The sequence below is a fragment of the Canis aureus genome, chromosome 4 (genome assembly GCF_053574225.1).
Source record: "Canis aureus isolate CA01 chromosome 4, VMU_Caureus_v.1.0, whole genome shotgun sequence".
Taxonomy (NCBI): domain Eukaryota; kingdom Metazoa; phylum Chordata; class Mammalia; order Carnivora; family Canidae; genus Canis; species Canis aureus.
The window spans coordinates 46,031,869-46,044,299 of record NC_135614.1 but is presented as its reverse complement, the minus strand read 5'-3'; the positions used below and the strand labels follow the sequence as shown (position 1 = coordinate 46,044,299).

The following is a 12,431-nucleotide window of genomic DNA, read 5'->3' as shown; positions in this document are numbered from 1 at the left end:
CAAGAGAATCTACCATATTCCAGACCTGTGCTTGTATTTGTTTGTTTGTTTGTTTTCCTCTTGCCCTTAGGGAGCTCAGTCTGATTTTTTGTTTTTGTTTTTGTACCATTCTTTAAATAATATCTAATACAATTGGGGTGCTTGGGTGACTCAGTTGGTTAAGAATCTGCCTTTGGCTCAGGTCATGATCCCAGGGTCCTGGGATGGAGGCAAGCATCATGCTCCCTGCCCAGCAGGGGTCTACTTCTTCCTCTCCCTCTGCTCTTCCCCCTTGCTCTCTCTCATTCTCTCTCTCTCTCTCTCTCTGAAATAAATAAATAAAATCTTAAATAAATAAATAATACCTAATACAAGTTACCAGTGCATGGATATATGCCAAGAGAATACATCACTAGAGAAAAGAATATAATTTCAATGCCTTTTTTTTCTCTGCTACTCAAGTACTAGATGACATTTGATTAAGGAACCTATACAAATTAGAGATGACAACCCCATCACCTATATTATATGCTTTGCCCATGCAAGATGGGCATTAACCACAGGATCCAATCAGTGCTTGATGTAATACACCTTTTTATGTTTTACACAATTTCAAATGAATAGGAAGGAAAAAATCAAAAGAGGAATTAAATTTCATATTTATGAACAAATTAATGGAAAGTTTTATGGAAAAGTCTGGAAAAATATACATATAGACATGTAAATACCAAGAGATTATTGTACTAGTGCAACAGGTACAAAATAACGTACTAGTTAGCCTGGAATTCTGACAGAGTGACCTGTAGGCCTCTCATTTTACCTGGTGGCACAGTGTAGCTGTTTGTGGAGATATTTTCTTTGAGGATTCAGGCCAGGCTCTAGTCTTATTTCAGTTACCTCTAGTTTGGGGCCTGCGTATTTATATCAGTTTAGAAAGTTCTCTGTGAGGATCTTACTTATTCAGAATAATACCTGAATTTGCACAGATCTGTAGGAAATGGTATGTCAGAAAAGAAAGCTTCAGAGGAAAACTAAAGACCTTCAGCCAAAACCAGAACTAGATAGACTTGCGTGTATCTGTGTGTGTGTGAGTATACATGCTTCTGTGTTTGTGTACATGTAGGTACGAGTGCATGTGTTTGCATGTATTTCTATGTGTGTTTGCATATGTATTCTTATATGTGTATTTACATGTTTGCCTGTGGTTGTGTGTTCATGCATGCATTTTGCTGTGTGTAGTGTATATATGTGATTATATTTCTGAGCTTTGTGTGTCTGAGTGGGGTTTGATGCCTTTTTACCAGTCTTAAAGTTTTGTGTTCGTCTTGTAATTAACTGTCTTGGGTCTATTTGGACTGCTATAACAAAACATCACAGACTAGATGGCTTAGAAGCAGCATAAATTTATTGCTCACAGGTCTGGAGGCTGAAAAATGAAATCAGAGTGCCAGCATGACTGGGTTTGGGCCCTCTTCTAGGTTGCAGACTTCTGGTTTTTTGCTCATCTAATGGAGGTGCCTGGAGCCTGTTTAGTAGACTTATGACCTCATGATTTAAGCACCTCTCATAGGCACCCCCTACAAATGCCATCACCTTTGAGAGTTAGGGTTTCAACTTATGAATTTTGGAGAAGCACAAACATTCAGACCATAGCATCAACTAATGGTATTTCTCTCTCCGCAAACCAATTCTGCTAAATTTTTTGGCAAGTAAGTATCCAATAAGAAATTATATGAAATGTAAAATGGGAGACAAAGGTGTAGGATTTCTTAGTTGTGTTACTCTTGAAAACTTCTGGTGGAACATCACACCCAAGTCTCAGTTACCAATTGTGTGTTCAATTATTTTGCTCTACATCTGTTGCAACAAGATGCAATACAAAATTTAAAGAAATGCTCAATGCTTTCTTACTCATTATTAACATAATATATTCTAGTCATAAAAAAGTATAACATAAAATTGTGAAAATAATGTGAAAAATAGATAAAATAGAGATTACATTAGTTCCCACAAAATTCACAGACAATATTTGAATAGGTAAACAGAATTATAGAGCAAAATACAATGAGTGTCAGATCACACGCTTTTTCTTCTGTTGAATAATGTCACTCCAGGAACTTTCCCTTCTCTCCCTTTTACCATAACTTCTTCTCTTTTTTATTGGATTTTAAGTATAAGCATGAAATAGACTGTTATATTGCATATTTAAAAATATCTATTCTTGGGATCCCTGGGTGGCGCAGAGGTTTAGCGCCTGCCTTTGGCCCAGGGCGCGATCCTGGAGACCCCGGATCGAATCCCACATCGGGCTCCCGGTGCATGGAGCCTGCTTCTCCCTCTGCCTGTGTCTCTGCCTCTCTCTCTCTCTCTGTATGACTATCATAAATAAATAAAAATTTTAAAAAAATAGATAAAATCTTAAAAAAAAATATCTATTCTTGGTCCCACTTCCCTGGCTCACAGTGGTCCTAATCATTCCCTTCTCTTAATGGAAATATGCCTTGAAATCATTATCCTACACTCACTCTCCTCTCTCATTCTTAAAACCCACCCTAATCCACTAAAACTGACTTTGTAAAGGTCATTAATGACATCTATTTTGCTAAATCCAATTTTCCATTTTTAATCTCATCTTACTGGACCTCTAAGTACCATTTGACCTAGTAGATCACTCCTTCCCCTGGAATATTCCATTCTCTTGGCTTCCAGGGTAATTTTACTCCTAACTCATTAACTACTCTTGCTGAGTCTCCTTTGCTATTTTCTTTCTTCTGTCTGACCTTTTCATCTTGTTGTTTGCTAGGGCCCATTCACTGGAACCTTCTTTTAACTATGTAATATCCACCTTGCTTTGGTGGTCTTATCCAGTTTTGTGCCTCTATTTTTGTGAGATCTAATTTTGCATGAAATTTCTCTTCAACTCCATATTTACATACTCAACTGCTTACTTAGTATTTGCACTTAGAGATCTAATAAATATCTTAAACTTGACATGTCCAAAATAGAATTCCTGGTCTTTTCTTCCAACTGACCCTAGCACAGCCTTCCCCATTTGAGTTAATGGTAACTCCATCCTATTTTCTCAGAGTAAAATCCTTAACATTGTCCTTGATTCATGCCATGCCACTCCCATATCCAGTTCTCTTAGTTATTATAGTTTAGAAACATCTCAATAATCTAACCACTGCTAACCACTTACAGTGCTATTATTCTATTCTAAGCCACCATCCTTGCTTCCCTGGATCATTGCATTGGTTTTCTTAAAAAAAAAAAAAAAAAAAAAAAAAAAAGTCTCCCTAATTTCACTCTTGCCTCCTTCAATCTCTGTTTTCAAAAAATTTTAGCCAGAATGATCCCTTTAAAAGATAAATCACACTGTGCTCCTCTTCACTTCAAATCCCTGAAGTGGCTCTCTCCAGTTCACTCTAAGGCCAAGTTCTTACAATGACCCATGCGGTTCACTATCTTCTGGGCTTTCAGTACTCTTTTTCATTTCTTCTACACTCCAGTATATTGCACCCACCCCCCTTGCAGGTTCTAGAAATCTCCAGGCATGCCCTTCCCTCCAAGCCAGTGTACTTTCTAGTTACTTTGGATTACAATTCTTCAAAGCCACGAAGCTCACTCCTTCTATCTTCAGGCATTTGCCTAAGTATCACTTTCTCAGAGATCTTTCATGACCAAGCAGTTTAAAGTTGTTGCCACACCACTCTCCAGGATTCCCATACTCCCTATATCCTATCCTAATTTATTTTTTCTATAGAAGACTTACCACCTTTGGGGGTGCCTGTGCAGCTCAGTGGTTGAACGTCTGCCTTTGGCTTAGGAGTTTCTGGGGTGCTGGGATAGAGTTCCATATCAGGAACACAGGAAGCCTGCTTCTCTCTCTGCCTATGTCTCTGCCCCGTCTCTGTCTCTCATGAATAAATAACTAAAATCTTAAAAAAAAAATAACCTTACCACCCTCTAATGTACTATCCAATATGCTTGTTCATGGGTTTTATTGCACCCTAGACTGTATGCTCCGTTAACACAGGCCTTTTTGTACATTTTGTTCACTGCTGTTTATATCCTCAGTGCCAACCACAATAGGACTCAATATACGTTCTTTTCAGAAATGAACCTCAATGATATTATTGGCATTTCACTACATATATTACATGATGACAAGTTTTTTTTTTCATCTAATATTACCCTGAGAAAATTCTCATTTTGCTAGGTATTTTTACCTACTATGGTATGATTTGTTTCTGGTACCAAATAGTATTCCATCGTATTAATGTTCCATCACTTATTAGATCCTTTTTACTGGATATGTACATAGCTTGAATTTTTAATGTAAAGAATACTACCTACATAAATATCTACCTACGTAAATATTTGTATGCCCTTCATTATTTTCCAGGAATTATTTTTCTGGAAGAAGTAATTTGGGACAAAAGTGTTTGCTGATTTTATGGATTTAGATATATATTACCAAATTAACCTCCAGAAAGTTAGCATTTCTTTACTCTGCCATCACAGTTTATAAGGGTACTCTTTCCCAGCACACTAAGCCACATTTTATATTGCTATTAAAATAATCTTGCCAACTTGATACACAAAATGTGTATAATATTTTTAAATTAACTTTTTATTCTGGAATAATTTTAGACTTAGAAACACTACAAAGATAGAATCTTCCCTAATGCTAACACTTTATATGACCTTTATACATTTGCCAAAACGAAGAAATTAAAATCAGCATATAATGATTAACTAGCTCTACTATTAATTTTTTCTCTGCTGAATCCCACCTTCTGCACTTGTCATTTATATGTCTTCCTTCATGAAATGTAATTCTATGTCACTTGTTAGTTTTCTTATTGTATAATGTATTTTTGATGAATTAATATTGTCTGTTTTAAATATGGTAGACTAAGATCTATTAAACACAGTGATAATTTATACTCATGTCTCAAAATGTCTATCATATCATCAGTAATCCCTCCAGAATTGTTAGATGTTATATGACAAAAAGATTGCATCATCATAAATATTTGGAAAATAGTAATATATTCTGTAGTACAAGCCCTGCTTTTTACAAAGATTACTCAGATTAAAGTTATTTTTTGATGTGTTAGTTCATGATTTATTAGTTAAATTTCTCTATTGCAAGTGGCAAAAAAGTCTAACTCAACATGCTTAAAAACAAAAGACAATGAATCTTTTGATGTAATGGAAAGTCCTAGAGTAAGGTTGCTAGTTTCAGGAATCTAATGTTATCGTTAGGACCTGGCATCTCGGTATTTCTCAAGTTTGTGCAATGACTTCATTTGTCACTATCTGCAGGATGCTAAGGGGGCTTTGAGCAAACATTTTATGGATCACTTACTTGTTTCTGAACCAATCACAGTGACACGATGAATAAATTATGTTGAATTTTTTTTCCCAGAGACAAATGTCCATTCTCAAAGGTAAATGGAATCTCATACACTGAGATTAGAAAGAAAGATATCAATCAATCAATAAATAAATAAATAAAATAAAATAAAATAAAAAATAAAAAAGAAAGAAAGATATCTTTAAAACTGTGAGCTGTTTACTGGAGTAAGTATGAATTTCCTGGAATTAAGTAATAAATGTCTACTACCTACTATTGTTAGATATCACACATGATCATTAAGAAATCTACTTCAATTTCAGATGAGACAACAGTATCCCAAAATTGTCAGGAGTATTGTTTTCAATTACCAGTGAGATAAGTAGGATAAACTTTTTTTTTGTTGTCTTGAATTCAGGTAGTTAACAGTGCTATATGAGCTTCAGGTGTACAATATAGTGATTCAGCACTTTCATACATCACCCAGTGCCCATAAGTCCACTCCGTAATCTCCATCACCTATTTCACCCATCAACCCACTCATCTCCTTTCTAGTGACCATCAGTTTGTTCTCTATAAGTAAGAGTCTGTTTCTGCTTTGTCGCTCTCTTATTTTTTCCCTTTACTCATTTGTCTTATTTCTTAAATTCCACATATCAATAAAATCATATGGCCTTTGTCTTTCTCTTATCAACTTATTTTACTTAGCAAAATTCTCTCTACCTCCATTCATGTCATTGCAAATGGCAAGATTTCATCCTTTTTTATGGCTGAATTATATGTATATATCTTCATCTTCTTTATCCATTCATCAATTGATGGATACTTGGGCTGCTTCCATATCTTGGCTATTGTAAATAATGCTGTAAATGTATGTTTATACATAGGGGTGCATGTATCCCTTTAAATTAGTGTTTTTATATTCTTTGGGTAAATACCCAGTAGTGTGATTGCTGGATCATAAGGTAGTTCTATTTTTTAACATTTTGAGGAACCTCCATACTGTGTTCCACAGTGGCTGCACCAGTTTGCATTCCCACCAACAGTGCACAAGTGTTCCTTTCCCTGTACATCCTTGCCAACACCTGTTGTTTCTTGTGTTCTTGGTTTTAGCCATTCTGATTGGTATAAGATGATATCTCATTATAGTTTTGATGTACGTTTCCTGGTGGTAAGTGATGATGAGCATCTTTTCAGGTGTCTATTGGCCATCTGTATTTCTTCTGTGGAAAAATGTTCATCTCTCCTGCCCATTTTTAATTGGATTATTAATTTTGGGGTATTCAGTTTTATAAGTTGTTCTTATATTTTGGATACTAATGTTTTATTGGATATGTCATTTGCAAATATCTCCTCCCGTTCTATAAACTGCCTTTTAGTTTTATTGATTGTTTCCTTTACTATACAGAAGCTTTTTATTTTGATGCTTTTTTGTGTGTATGTGCTTTTGTTTCCTTTGCCACTGGAGCATACCTAGAAAGAGGTTACTATGGCCAACATCAAAGGAGTTACTACTTGTGTTCTCTTCTAGGATTTTTATGGTTTCAGGTCTCACATTTAGGTCTTTAATCCATTTTGAATTTATTTTTGTGTATGATATAGGAAAGTGGTTCAGTTTCATTCTTTTGCAGGTTGCTATCCAGTTTTCCCAACACCATTTGTTGAAGAGACTAGCTTTTTCCCATTGGATATTCTTGCCTCTTATGTCAAAGACTAATTGATCTTTTTTTTTTTTGAGTGAACCCAGGCAATTTTATTACTTCATCCCTGAACCTCAGTTTCCTCATCAGTAAGATGGGGATAATAGCACCTATTTCATAATTACTAACTACATTAATGCAAGGGAAACACAGTAGTACGTACCTGGCACATACTAAGCACTCAGTAAATTCAGCTATTATTTATATATGCTGATGTCTTCAAACAGGGATTGAATCTTAATACAGAAAACAGGAGATGTCAGCCACTCATATGTTCTCTTGGCTTCTGAAACATGAGCTCTCTGACCCCAGTTCATCCAAGCACATGGGCATAGGTTTCCTTAATCACTGCAGAGGTGTGATTTGAGACAGTTGTCAGATGGCTTCCAACTGCATAACTGAATAATAAAAGCAATTTTGGCTGTTTTGAAGGACTAGACAGTAGACTTTAATCTTCAAGCTTGATGGACTTGGAAGCATTCCTGTCAATATAAAAGATTTTGTCTGGAGTAGAGGAGAAGCCAAGGCTAGCACCACGCTTGTACTTCCAGCTCATGGCCCGGTCATAGTCCCCTGCTGCAGGTTCTGCTGTAGGGTGTTGGCTGCCTTCTTGTTGAGAGCCATGTTGGGCCTTCCAATTGTGTTAGAGGAGCAGTTGAATGAAGGGGACATGTTTTTAAAGCCACCCATAAGTTTGAGAAATTTCAGTTTCTGTTCCTCGTTTTCAAAACCAGCAGTATCCCACTGGCCAAACTGAGTTCCTGTCCACTTCTTTGGTTCAGAAACTTCTGTTTTGCCTGACTCATGATCGATCTCTTCTTGCAAGGCCTTTTGCCTCACCTGGTCTATGTGTGCCTCATCCATGTTGCCTTTCTTTTCCAACACCACCTCTAAGTCTGTCAGGCTCCTCTTCCCAAGATTCTCCTACTACTCTGCTCTCTTTCCCCTTCTTTTTATTCCTCTTCAGAGCTGGTTCCTCAATCCCTGGCTGCTCTGTCTTTTTCTTGGACTTCATTTTCTTCTTTGCATGGGGTTTGGGGTTATGTCTTATTGGGATATATTCTGGAGCCTCAATTTTGACTGCCTTCTTACTTCCTTTCCTAGGGTTTCTCTCTACAGACTTGGAGCACTCAAGGTGCCCTAGAGAAGTATCTCCCTTCTGGTGGATTTTCTTTTTCTTCTTCATCTTCACACTGCATTCTCTGGGGCTCCCCTGCTTTCATTTCTGCCCTGAGGTTGTCTGCTCCTCACCATCTTTTCCCACTGAAAAAGTGTATAGAGCATCCCCAGACTCACAGAACCAAGGGTCCTTGGCTGAAGAAGCTCCCCTGCTTTCATTTCTGCCCTGAGGTTGTCTGCTCCTCACCATCTTTTCCCACTGAAAAAGTGTATAGAGCATCCCCAGACTCACAGAACCAAGGGTCCTTGGCTGTAGCCTCCTGGGTCTTTTTCTCCTTCTTGTGCTTTTTGGGTTTCTTGCCAAATCTGGTCACCTCCTCGTCCTCTCTGGGGTCTGGAGAGGTCTTCTTTTGCCGCAGGGGGCATGGCTAGAGGCTGTAAGGACTTTCTCTTCTTTTTCTTCTCCCCACCTTGAAACCCAGATGAACCAAGAACCTGCTTCCTGGAGCTGGACAACTTCCCTGTCCGTCCAGCACGTAACACAGTCTCAGGTTCTAGGCACTCCTCACAGAGGGTGCTGTGGCCCTTCTTTTTCTTCTTTTTCTTCACTAGAGGCATCTCAGATGCCTGCTCTAGGACCACACCCTTCGAAGGGGATGTGGCTCTTGTGGAACAGATCTCACTGAAATAAGTATCACTGTTTGAGTATTGAGTCTCTGGTTCTTTGACCACCTTCTTCTTTTTCTTCTTTTTCTCTGGGAGCCCAAGGCCCAGGTCTCCTTTGTGGGTTTTGGTGATCATTTCCTCAGGCCAGTCTTCCCTGCCTCCACATGAAACTAATTGATCATTTAATTGTGGGCTTATTTCTAGGTTTTCCATTCTGTTCTATTGATCTATATGTCTATTTTTGTGGCAGTACCATACTCTTTTGATGACTACTGCTTTGTAATATAGCTTGAAGTCTGGAATTGTGATGCCTCCACATTTGCTTTTCTTTTGCAAGATTATTTTGGCTATTCAGTGTCTTTTGTGGAAAAAAAAATTCGCCCCATTCTACTTATGATGGAACTCACCTCAATGAAATAAAATTAACTGGTACTAAAAGCCCTTTTTTCCTCCCTTATTCACTGATTGTTCTTTCCATCTGTAACTTCATTACTTATAACCATTACTCATAACCACAGAGAAAACAACACTCAACATCAGCTTTTAAAGTGATACATCAGCCACTATGCCAATTATTAATGCCTTTTGTTCAAATGTTCTAATGATCCATTCTCTATGGTACATTTCACGAACATATTTGAAAAATGTTGAGGCTTTCGCCAAAATGCTGTCATCTGTTATCCCAATGATCTGCTTAGATCTCCTACTGTGCATCTCCTGATCTTTCTTTTGTTTTTCTATATACCCACACTGTTGTCAAGGATACTCAGCTTTCTATGCTCTTGTCTAAACAGGCCACAAGGTGTTGTATTAAAAGTCCCAATTAAATGCATATAGCCATTCACCTGTATATTCATCTCGTTACTCCCTTGCCCACCCACATTCAACTAACTACCTGGTCTAAAGAATACCAAGGGGTCAGAAGTCATCAAGAGAATGAACAAAGTACGTGGGATCTCTGGGTATCACATAATAGCTGTGGCAATGTTATCTCAAGTAATTGTTGCCCTAGCAAAGCAAAATAAAATTAGATTGGAAAGATGTAAATAAAAAGAGTGAGAAAGCAAGGGAATATGGACAATTTTTAAATGTTATGTCTATAGCATTGTTAGTATTTTAAAGGCTAAATGGGTATTTTCAATGTAAATTTTATTGCTTTAGGTAGAGCAAGAGAGAAATTGATGAGATAGCAGAGATGCCTTTATATCATTGTAAAATTACAGAAATCTTTGAAATTCAAATTGCATTATATACTTAGTAAATGTCTATTTATATATCATTTTCAATTTATGAGGCAGTGTAGAGTAGTGACTAAGAGCATAAGTTTTAAAATTAGGGAGATTATTGTTATTGTCACTCTCACCCACGACTTGAACATCCTTGAGGAGCACATAACCCTATTTGGGACTGAGTTCCATGATCTAGAAAATGAAATTACAAAAATTATTAATAATAGCACCTACATCATGACATCTTATAAGGATGCAATAAGATAATGCATGTAATGGGCTGAATACAGCTTCTACACAAAGGAAGAAAGAATTAACATATGTTAGCTTTCATTAAATAATACATAATTCTGCTAAGGAAGTTTTGAGCAAATGGCTCCTTTTATTTTATATTCAGTTTTTGTAATTTTATAAAATTTACATGGCTATTTTTAATAATTTGTACAAAGCTTTGCATATTTTCCAATAAGCTATCCCTGGTGCTATGCAAAGGTAAAAAGCAGTCAAAAGATCTGGGAAGGCTTAGTCTATTGAAGAGAATTCCCAGTGGGGATGTGGTGCTAGCCACTGTGAGAAAGAGGTTACAATTATCCTATGTGATCACAGGGAAAAGGAATAGGTAAGTGAATGGAATGTTTGGGAAGGCAGATTTTGCCTCATTGTAAAATGATTTTGGCTTACCCAAAAGTTCAAAGCTATCTTACAGTGCTTAAAGTCCGCTGCGAGAGCAAGTTAGCTCCTTGTCTCTGGAGGTTTCCAAGCAGAAGCTGGACAAAATCTTAGCCAGGAAATCATAGAGGAGATGTACTTGCAGGACAGGGATTGGGCATGGGTTAGGTGATGCGATTGATAGGAGCCCTTCCTGCTGTGGGATTCCATGTTCTGATTTGTGAAAACAAAAGTCAGATATTTTTGTCCTTGATAGATTCATATTCATTAACTCATTCACTCAGGAAACTTACTGATACCATGGGAAATGTTATGGAACTATGTTTATTAAGACCATATATCATTGAATCTTATATACTTGTGTTGCATTAAATTTATTGTGGTTTGGGCAAGTGACTTGACTTCTCTGAAGCCTTCATTTACTCATTTGAAAATAGAGTAACAGTAGTTTCTACCTCATAGAATTTTTGTGAGTATCTAATAAAATCACCTTAGCACAGTTCCATCTAGTAAGCACTCAATAAATATTTGCTATTGTTACTATTGTTATTGAATGAATAAGAATAGTGAGCTATGCATGATCAAAGATGAATTACTTGCTGTCTTACCTTTTAAGCATTTTGTCAGTAAGAAAGATTTGAGCCAAATATCTAGAATCCAAGGGAATACATAATATTTGTAAATGTTTCTATAGGACTACACTCATTATTGAGCATAAATGTTTAGATAGATAGATAGATAGATAGATAGATAGATAGATAGATAGATATAGCAAGGAATGGTCCCTGAAACCATGAAATTGCTAGTGGAAAAAGAATATTAAATCAAAAAGGCCCACATAAAATAGGGTAAAAGTCATAGACAATGACATGGGAATAGAAGGTGTGGCCAGGACCCACCTGGCTGAGGAGGCAACATAGTCTGTTACTTGGTGATGGAAAGGAGTTTAGAGGGAAGAAAGTTGACTTCTAGTCGAAATAATTAGGATAACCTTTATGGAAAAATGATATTAGAGTTAGTTCTTAAAGGATTATTAGAATTTCATGATCCATCCATTAGTTGATTCACTCAACTAGTACTTTGTATGTGAGAGTCACTTAATTAACACTAAATTCAAGAGAACATTCTGCCATGGAAGATAAGATAAAGAACAGGCAGCTGCCTCTATCAGATGAAAGAGAGCAACAATAGTACCAGAAGTAAGAAAATACACTTCTTGCAGAAAATTTAACAATTGAGAAAAGTCTAGGAAAGCAAACTTATCTAAAATTTTGAAGGCTTAGAGGATGTAGAAGAACTTAATTTTTTAGACAATAAGGAGTTAAGTTAAAATCTTTTTAATAAGTAAGTAATAGAATTGAATATTTGGAGGATAAACTCAGGGGCAGCTAGGAAACTCTCTCAATACTTATGTGTGATATATGATTTCTTGCTTATTCATTCATCCATCTATATATTCAATCTTTTGCCAACTATTGACACTATGAGTCCAGTCCAAAGAGGATTAGTAGAGGGTTTTCCTACAAATAGAGAAAGTTACAAATATAAATAGGTGTGAAACAGACATATTTGAAGTCAACACATGAAGAGAACTATGATTTCGAGTGAAGTGAAGGTTTAAAGAAGTAACAGTAAATGTGTTTTCTCTCTTCTTCTTTGGGAAAATAGAAGATTCTTTTTTAAAAAATCCAATTATGCCATTTTTCT

At 36.6% G+C, this 12,431-nt stretch overlaps 1 protein-coding gene and 1 pseudogene across 3 annotated transcripts in view; one reads left to right on the top strand and one right to left on the bottom strand.

Moving 5' to 3' along the window:
* Nucleotides 1-12,431, top strand: part of TENM2 (teneurin transmembrane protein 2) — a 1,508,878-nt gene that overhangs the window by 759,524 nt on the left and 736,923 nt on the right. The window lies entirely within an intron of this gene.
* Nucleotides 7,490-8,988, bottom strand: LOC144312678 (lysine-rich nucleolar protein 1-like; annotated as a pseudogene).